Raw genomic sequence first — 8,995 nt, 5'->3', positions numbered from 1 at the left:
TGACCCAACTAGACTCTAGGTGGGTCACCCCTATGTCTTTAATTTGGAGGAAAATCATATTTTATTTATCACTACAGAAGGGTTCAGTGAATGCGCATATGAAACTGGTGGGTTCGGTACCTTAAAAAAGGTTAAGAACCACTGATCTAAACTCTGCTCAAGAGACAAGCTTGAACACACTTCTTGGGCCTTTCCAACAAGCTTACCCTGTAGCAAAAGGGACGAGAATTCCTTTGGCCAGCTCAAAGCAGTGGCTATGCACTCAAATGCGCCAAAATAAGAGTCGACCTCAGACTCATGAAATGGCGATACCAATGTAATGTGCTTACTAATGTCAGAAGTAACAAACAGAAGAATTTGTGCTTGGTGGTTTTGGTTAAACTGCAAGTTTACCGTTTTGGAGCTCAAGAGCTCTGATTCGAAGATGCATGGCTTTCACTTCCAGCTCCTTTCTGCGGTTCTCCACCTCCCTTATATGGAGTGTGAGATGCAGATCCTCAGATGACATACCTTCAAGAGGTTTAGAGTCTTTGTTGATCTCTGAGACTGCTGCAGGCACATCAGCCAGTGCTGCATCAACAACCGCTCCAAGTGCAGCGTCTTCGATTTCCTTCACTGCAGCTGTTTGCAACACACCGTTCTCCACCAGTTTTTCACACAGGGTTTCCGTTAGTTCTGATTTTGATCACTGCAAGCCACCTCAATGTCATAATGGTCAGTCACAATAAGCAGGTTCGCTTTTCTACATTTTTCCAATTTTACCCAAGAAGGTGAACATACAAAGTTATCAAGGGAAAATCCCTTCTCCATAATTCCCCCCATGCACAAAATAAAACTGCCAATCAGGAAAAAATGAACACTCACCAAACACAGCGAGAGAAGACACGGAACAAAACCCCAATTCAGAATTGGGAGGGGTTTGAACGGGTGAGTCCCCAATTCAAATATGGGGGGTGGCGGTTGCGGATGGGATTTAAACGGACGAGCCCCCAATTCACGTTACGACCCGTATAGGGGTGGCCAGATCGCAACATGAAGAAAACATAAACGGCAGCTCACTCCTACAACTCCAGAACTTTGACAAGATGTAAACAAGCAAATGGTGTGGCCGGTGGAGATGAGCGGAGGATGGAACACAGGAAGTCCGCTTCTGCAGCTTTTATATCCATCACCTCCGGGAAACAGCCAATTAGACGTCTCCGTTGACTTCTGGGGAGCCAATCAGGGACGGGCAGCTGCACATTAATGTTTACATAATTAACTTTATAACGCCAGTCGTAACAGTGAAGTAAATACTACTTGATCTGCAACCCAGCAATCCATTTGTTTTAAAGCTTGTTATATCCGAAAATGAAAAGGTAGTCACTGAAGTCAAATTAAACAGTTTCCCAATTAAGAAACACATTGGGTGACATATTTCTTATGACATTAATTTAACAAATTAACTTCTCCAAATCAAGTGTCGTAGGAAAAGCACATTCAAGAATGAATTAGTTGCCAAAAAGACAAAACTGAAGGATGACATCAAACCTTTCTCAAATATCCTCCCCCCCTAATTTGCTGCTCAGGGCAAAAGTGATGTATGGAGTGCATATACACTCACCGGCCACTTTAACACCTGTTGGTACACCAACTGCTCATTAAAGCAAATGTCAAATCAGCCAATCACATGGCAGCAACTCAATGCATTTAGGCATGTAGATGTGATGTGACCAGTATGATTAAAATTGGGCAACTAGAATTTAAGACCACCATGCCACGATTTTAATGATCAATTATATATTTTATACAAATTCTTGAATTTGAGTCCAGATTGGATGAAATCTGAAATCACAGTTTACAGATGTTGAATTGGAGAAAGCTTTTCATCTAAGGGAGCTGTAATTGTATTTATTGTTATAGATATCCTCCTGAGAACCAAAGAAAAAAAGTGTCTTCCAATTTGTTTTTTTTTTTTTTTTTTTTCTTTTTTTTTTTTTTTCATTAAATCAAATTGGATCGATTTCCATTTTTTTTTTGTGATTTCCTACCTATTTAGGCCAAAAAAAACACCTTAGAATCCGTGTATGGTTCGTTCTTTGGTTTTGTCGTTTTGAAATAAAATTGGAAAAACAAAACAAGTATGTGTTGTTTTTTTGTTTTTAAAATGAAATTAGAAAAACGGCAATTGCAAAAATAAAAAAGAAAATGAGCTGTCAATTTCGATTTTCATTATTTCATTTTTGACAAGCGGTCTGTCCCGGAAGTTCTCTCTGTCCGGCTTACACAGGGGCCGTATCACACACATTATGCAGGCTGCGGGGAGACAAGCTTGTTAATTTCAGGCTATATACTGTAGTATTTCCTGCCAGCCGCAAGTCAGTTTGCTCCTGTGAGAAACAAATAACACCGGACATCTGGTCACCGAGAAAAATGGTTAGCCTGAGTTTTTAGTTAAGTTTTTTATTTTGAAAGGCCAGAGCACGGGGGAGTGGCTTTCCACCGCAGTCTCGTCTCTGGACCAGCAAGATGGCTTCCATTGCACTGCGCCTTCAGCAGCGATAAACAGAGGTAAGTACACTATTAATTTGTCACAAATTAATAGTTTGTGACAAAGATGTTTTTAGGCTAGAAAGTACCCCTTATAGCTTCATTTACGCACTTAGTTATGTGCAGTTTTTTTTAAATGTACTGCGGAGTTTTCGGAGCAGCGTAGCTCCGCTAACGGGGACCGGCGGCTCCAGGCTCAGCGGGCAGGTGGAGGCGTTTACCCCGCTAACCGCGATCTGGGCAAGTCACCTTGTCGTATTCTGCTGCTGCTTAATATCTGATCGTAGCGTCTCAAAGTGTGACATGAAGAGTTTAATTTGTTTGCATATATACTGTTTGATAGGTGTATCAAAATATAATATTCCTCTCTGGAGAGTTCGATACTTCTGAAGATGTTGGTATCTTCTAAACATTGACATCATCCAATACCAGTTACTAATATTCCCTTCCTCTGATCGTTTTGTAGTTTGTAAATTCATATTATTTGTGTGTGTGTGTGTGTGAAATATATTCTTCCCTTCGATTGGCTTCTTATGTGCAGTGTGAACTTCTTTTTAAATAATTTTTATTTTTTCATACAGGCGGCTCTTAGGAGGAGAGGTTTCAGCTCCAGGTTTGGATGCAGCTTCCCAGAATCTCCCAGTGATCCTCTTCTTCCTCCTGACATCGTCTTCTTCACTGTCTCCTCATCTTTTATAAATTATAGGAATATATTTTTTATGATTCCCCAAACATTGGCTGAATATCTGTTTGTATGTTATTGCAATAAATACATTTTTATGAAAATGTTTTGTCTGTATATTTTGTAAGATTTGAGTTTAAAGCTCTGACTACATATAGGTTGATACAAATTAAATATTAAATAATTATTTTAATGTTTCTTGCTTATAAATCCACAGCTAAGAAATAATGAAAAGTATCAACTCAAAAGTTGTTCATTATGTTTAGTCAGTTGAGTCTAATAAGTTATAATAAATAGGACATGCTGGAGGGACGATGTCTCTCAGCTGGCCTGGGAACGCCTTTGGATTCCCCTGGAGGAGCTGGAAGAAGAGGCTGGGAGAGGGAAGTCTGGGCCTTCCTTCTGAAGCTGCTGCCCACATGACCTGACCCGGATAAGCGGAAGAAAATGGATTGATGGATGGATGGATGGATGAATAGTCTCATTAAGGGGACAGAAATGTTCATTTCTAATTGGACAATCATACATCACTTATAAAAATGTGAAAAAATATTGTGAGGTGTTAAACCACAGAAGAGGATAAGGGGCCTGTAACATTTTTCTAACACCAACTGATGTTCAAGATTGTTTTTTTTTTTGTTTGTTTTTTTAGATTGAAGTCTGATTTCTGAGATTAAAGACAGAATGATGACTTTTTTTTCTTTCCCAAATCCTCTTCCGTAGGCAAACATTTATTTAGTTAAGCTTTTAATAATATGGCAAATTATTTCAAACATTTCCTACCTGGTAGAAATCTATTTCTGTCAGAAATAGATTTCTATTTCTGCCATCTATTTCCATGTATTTGCCTGAAATAGATACTATCTATCTATTAGTATATTGTATACAAAAAATGTTGTTATATACCATATATACGATATTGGATATTTTGGATAACCTTTTTTTGCATGCTTGTTCATGACATACCGGATTATAATTGGTATGCTAATGCTATTCAGAAAGGAAAAACTTAAAGAGTTTGAATGACTGGCAGAATGTTCAAGTCGCGGTTTGAACGTCTTTTTACACCAGAGCAGATTAAAGGTTGGTACAAAAAAATTGGACAGACTAGCCCTTTAGATATCTACTGAATACAGCATTTAGCAGCCATTAGCTTCATATAAAGTCAGAGTTAAAGGCTATCTGTGTGAAAGTATCATGATCAAATTAATTACATGTCACTTTGGACGAGTGTAGAAAAACAAAGTGTGCTGGGCAGAGCATAATGTGTATGTGTGATACGGCCCCTGTGTAAACCGGACAGAGAGAACTTCTGGGTCAGATCGATTGTCAACAATGAAATAATGAAAAGCTAAATTGACAGCTCGTTTTCTGTTTTATTTTTGCAATTGCCGTTTTTCTAATTTTGTTTTAAAAACGAAAAAACAAAAAACACATACTTGTTTTGTTTTTCCAATTTTATTTTGAAACGAAAAAACCAAAGAACGAACCATACACGGATTCCTTAGCATTTTATTTTTTTTATATTTTTTATTTTTTATTGACATTTTACAGAATGTCCATTGTAGAGGACATCAGGACGGTTTCAGTGTAAATTATGACTGAATTCAAAAAATTGTGAAAATGTACAAATGAATGACTAATGAATCACATTAACCCAAGAAATTCTTCATTTCTGATCATGTTTTGGTGCTTTTACTTGAAATAAAAATAGAACATGGATTTTGCTGAGCAGTGAAATATAGTAACTTAAGAACTAGTTTTTAATTTGTTCTTCATCCGAATATTTTAGGTATGATAATCCTGGAAGCATGTTTTCTTTTTGGTGATGCAGAGAAACATCTTGCATTTGGTACATCTAATGTAGGTTTTGCCACTGCAGCCCTTATTCCTGCATCTTTCTGCATATTTGATACCCATCATCTCTGGCATGTGCCTGGCTCCTAGTCTGCGGACTGATGGCTCTGGTTGTGGGATCCTTGTTTTGATTGGTGGCTGATACTCTTCTTCACTGTCTTCACTGTTGTCATCTGATGAAGAACCATCCAACAGCTCCTCATCCAGGTGCAGCTTGAAGTCAAGGTACTGCTGGGTGTTTTTAGCTGATAGGTTGAGCACTTTACTGTCAGATTTGTATTGGATCCAGGCATTTGTGATGGCAACATCAAAGAAATGAGTGATCACACGCGACGTCCATTTCCTGGTTGACATGCGATAAAAGCTTAACATTCGATCACACAGGTCTACGCCACCCATGTTATTATTGTATTCCCTGATCACTGCTGGTCGTCGCACCAGGACATGAGCTTTTTCTTTGTTCGACCATCGACTGCAAATGTCCTCTGGATCTTTCCCATAAATGGTGGAAGCCATCAACACTGGTTTATTGTCAAACCACTTTGTGACAGCCAGCTCAGGCTCTCTTCACACCACTGTAACTGATGTCCCTCTCCCTTCATTTCGCAGTTGCTTATCTTCTGGCAGCTTGCTTGGCTTTGGCACTCTGTTCTTCATAATGGTTCCAGTTGATGGAAGACCTTTTGACAGCAACACATCCATTAGCTCAATTGTTGTGAAGTATCGATCAAAGAATACACAAGTTCCTGGGGAAACAGATTGAACTAACTAGTTCAATCTGTTTCCCCAGGAACTTGTGTTCCTGCAAGACTGCTGCAGCTCCAACTCCCAGTCTTTGGCCCCTGAATGTGCCCTTTCCTTGATACACCTCAAAATCCAGTACCAAACCACTTGGAGAGGCAAGGACAAATACCTTTAGACCTGTAGGGTTTGGTTTGCCAGGAACAAACTGTCTGATTGGACAGCGGCCTGTGAAAGGGATCATTTGCTCATCAGTGCAAACCTTGGCGTATCTTGGAAGGTTAAGACAACCTTGCCTCACACGGTCAAGCAATGGTCTGACTCTCTAAAGAATGTCTGACTTCTTTGTCTCTTCAGTTACATCTAGATCATTGACAACTTTGAGTGAGTTTCTAAGTTTGTAGAACCTATCTCTTGTCATTTTCTTGCTAATAATTGGCACTTTTGTTTTTTTAGCCCAGAACATTTTGATTCTGGGAAAGCCAAGACAGGCCATGTGTACTGATATTTCGAAGAAAATCTTCATTTCTTGGGCAGTAGTATTTAGGGACACCCCTGCAGTTTGCAGCTGTTTTTGGTTTGTAAAAGTAGCCAAATCATCAAACACTTTGTCATCAATGTACTGTGAAAAGTACTGAATTGGACTCCAGTTTTCACATATTTTACAGTTATCTTGATTAACAGGAAGTTCGGGGAGCAAAGGGGTGAATCTGTATGATGGGGGAAAAAACAAATAAATTGAAATGTAAAGCAGAAGTTAAATTCTAACAATTCTCTTGGGAATTAAGAAAAACATACAAGTTAGTCCTGGCCCACATAACACGGCGACTTTCCTGCTCTGGCTCTGAGTCTGTCCCTTCATCAGATTCTCCTGCATCTTCTTTTTGTTCTTCTTCACCTTTTTCCACTATTATAGACTCATTCTCATCCTCATCTTTGTCTGACAGCTCCAGGTCTGAATCTCCCTCCACTATCTTGCATAGAATCCTTTCTGCTTCACTTCTTTCTCCTACAACAATGTGGAGTCATTAATTACACTAAAATGCTCCTGATGTCCACTACAATTGACATTGATAAAAGGTCTGTTATTTCTAAAAAAAAAATCATTAAATTGTTTTCACTGATCAAAATATTGTTGCTGGTATGTTAATTAACAAGAATATCAATATTTATCATGGCAAAAATTGCAAAAAATTTTAAATACTTGACTTACCTCTCATCTTTCCATAAAATGTGCTTGTAATCTCGCCATTTTGATGTAGAAAAAAAGGGACTTCCCGGAATGCAAACCTATCACATGGCACATCCCTCGAAAGCCCAGGATGTCCTCTACAGAGAACTGTAGGGCTTGATAAGGTAACTCAAAGTAGGAACAAAATATAAAGGATCACAAAATGTCCATTATAAAGGACATAAGTCTATGGGCCGGTTCTCAGGAGACAAAAAATTTCATTGGGCCCCCCCTGTGCAGCTGCTGGTTACAATTTTTTGAGTCCGTTTGACCCTTAAAAATCATCACAATTTTAAAGGCTTACAACTTGCTTTCTTAGGCAACCATAAAGCAATCCTGACTTCTCAAAAAATGCTACGTAGTTGCATTTTATTCAAGCTGCAGTATAATAAAAAATGTTTTCTCCATATTTGTTAAAGCTGTCACCATGTCATGACAGTTTGTTATGAGATTGATTGTTTCACAGATTATCAATCTCCTCCACCTCGTCCCTGAATTACTATTGCTAGCTAAAGTAATGAAACGTTCCGGCCAAAACAACCAATCAGAACCAGGAGGAGGGTCTTAATGCTGTCAGTCAACTTCATTCACTCACTGCTAAATGTGCTAATGGTGGAGAAACAACATATCATTGCAGGGAAATCGTTTATCTGCTGTCATTGATGGCTATGCTAACTAGGGGTTGAACGACTACATATTTTGTAACTACATCATGATAATAGTCTAGTCGATGTCGACTAGTCGCGGTGACGTCATAGTGACGTAAGCGCAAAAACCCTTCACAACTACTTGGAGGCTTTATCAGCTATTTTCACGGCAAATATTGACACCCTCTTCCCTTCTCCCGCTTTAACTAAGTCTATTATGCAGAATTAAAAGAGCAATAAACAGATGATTCTTCGTGAGCAGCGGAGAAAAGTTGGTTGCACAAAGTCGGGTCTGACTTTTTTTTTTTTTTCCAAACACCGGCTGATGCTGATGATCTCTGGGTAGCTGCTCGTATAGGAGTCAAATTATCACACTGACCACTGGTGCTTTTGGAACATAACAAACTAAACTTATTATGAACGGATCCCGTTTGGTTACAGTTGAATTCAACGAAACCTCCTGCTGCTCCTCCTGCTGCTCCTCCTGCTGCTCCTCCGCCCGATGCGCAGCAGGACGCTCTGCTGACTCAGCAGCGGCTCTCTGAACCGACATGCAGACGGCGGCCGAGATCGCCTCTATCAGATCCTCAGGATGAAGCTTGGACTTAGTTTCCAGATGTAGTCAAACCATATTTTTATAAGAGCGTAAAGCTGCCAGGTTAAAAGCTTCAATACGTGACGCTGATCAATTGGGGTAGTTGAGGGACAAAAAAGCCTGACATCATGACGTGTTGTCGCACATTACTCCGGTAGTCTTTCTTTCTTTTTTTTTAAGAATTCTTTTCGGCACTAGTTTATTTGACAGCAATCTGACTGTAAGGGGGCAGAGAGAGCGGAGCGGGGGGAGAGAGGCATGGGCACAGCGAATGGAGGATGGGAAACGGACTCCTGCCTACCGCGGGCTAAAGTCTCTGTATGTAGGGCGGCGCGCAACGCCCCTATTGCGGTAGCCTATGCTGTAATTTACAGTTTCTCTTTGTTAAATTATTTACATTTTTATACAATTTGAGCTTTCTGAAGAACTCACCTACTCCACCTTCTTTAATTTCCTTGGAAAAATCTGTTTTGTCATGTGATTGCGACTAGTCGACTGGCCCAGAAAAAAGTCATTGCAGAGAAAATAATCGACTAGTCCAGTGTTTTTCAACCTTTTTTGAGCCAAGGTTCACTGTTTTAATTGAAAAAATCACGAGGCACACCACCAACCAAAAATGTAAACAAAGATACTCTGTAGTCGCCTATACTACATATATAGTCATTCTTATCAAAGTGTCTTGAATAGGAATCAAATAAACACAAAAATGTATT

The 8,995-nt window shown here is 39.4% G+C and overlaps 1 protein-coding gene and 1 long non-coding RNA gene across 2 annotated transcripts in view; one reads left to right on the top strand and one right to left on the bottom strand.

Annotated features, from left to right (window-relative positions):
* fmn2b (formin 2b) overlaps nt 1-8,995 on the top strand; it is a 120,167-nt gene that overhangs the window by 101,167 nt on the left and 10,005 nt on the right. The gene's annotated exons all lie outside the window — the stretch shown is intronic.
* LOC107833431 (uncharacterized) overlaps nt 4,666-8,995 on the bottom strand; it is a 16,261-nt gene continuing 11,931 nt past the window's right edge. Inside the window, exon 2 of the long non-coding RNA XR_001659176.1 lies at nt 4,666-4,714. This is a non-coding gene — a long non-coding RNA (uncharacterized LOC107833431). The remainder of the gene's footprint in view (nt 4,715-8,995) is intronic.

This window comes from Poecilia formosa, unplaced genomic scaffold (assembly GCF_000485575.1).
Source record: "Poecilia formosa unplaced genomic scaffold, Poecilia_formosa-5.1.2 Scaffold382, whole genome shotgun sequence".
Classification (NCBI taxonomy): domain Eukaryota; kingdom Metazoa; phylum Chordata; class Actinopteri; order Cyprinodontiformes; family Poeciliidae; genus Poecilia; species Poecilia formosa.
This window is presented reverse-complemented; position numbering and strand designations above follow the sequence as displayed.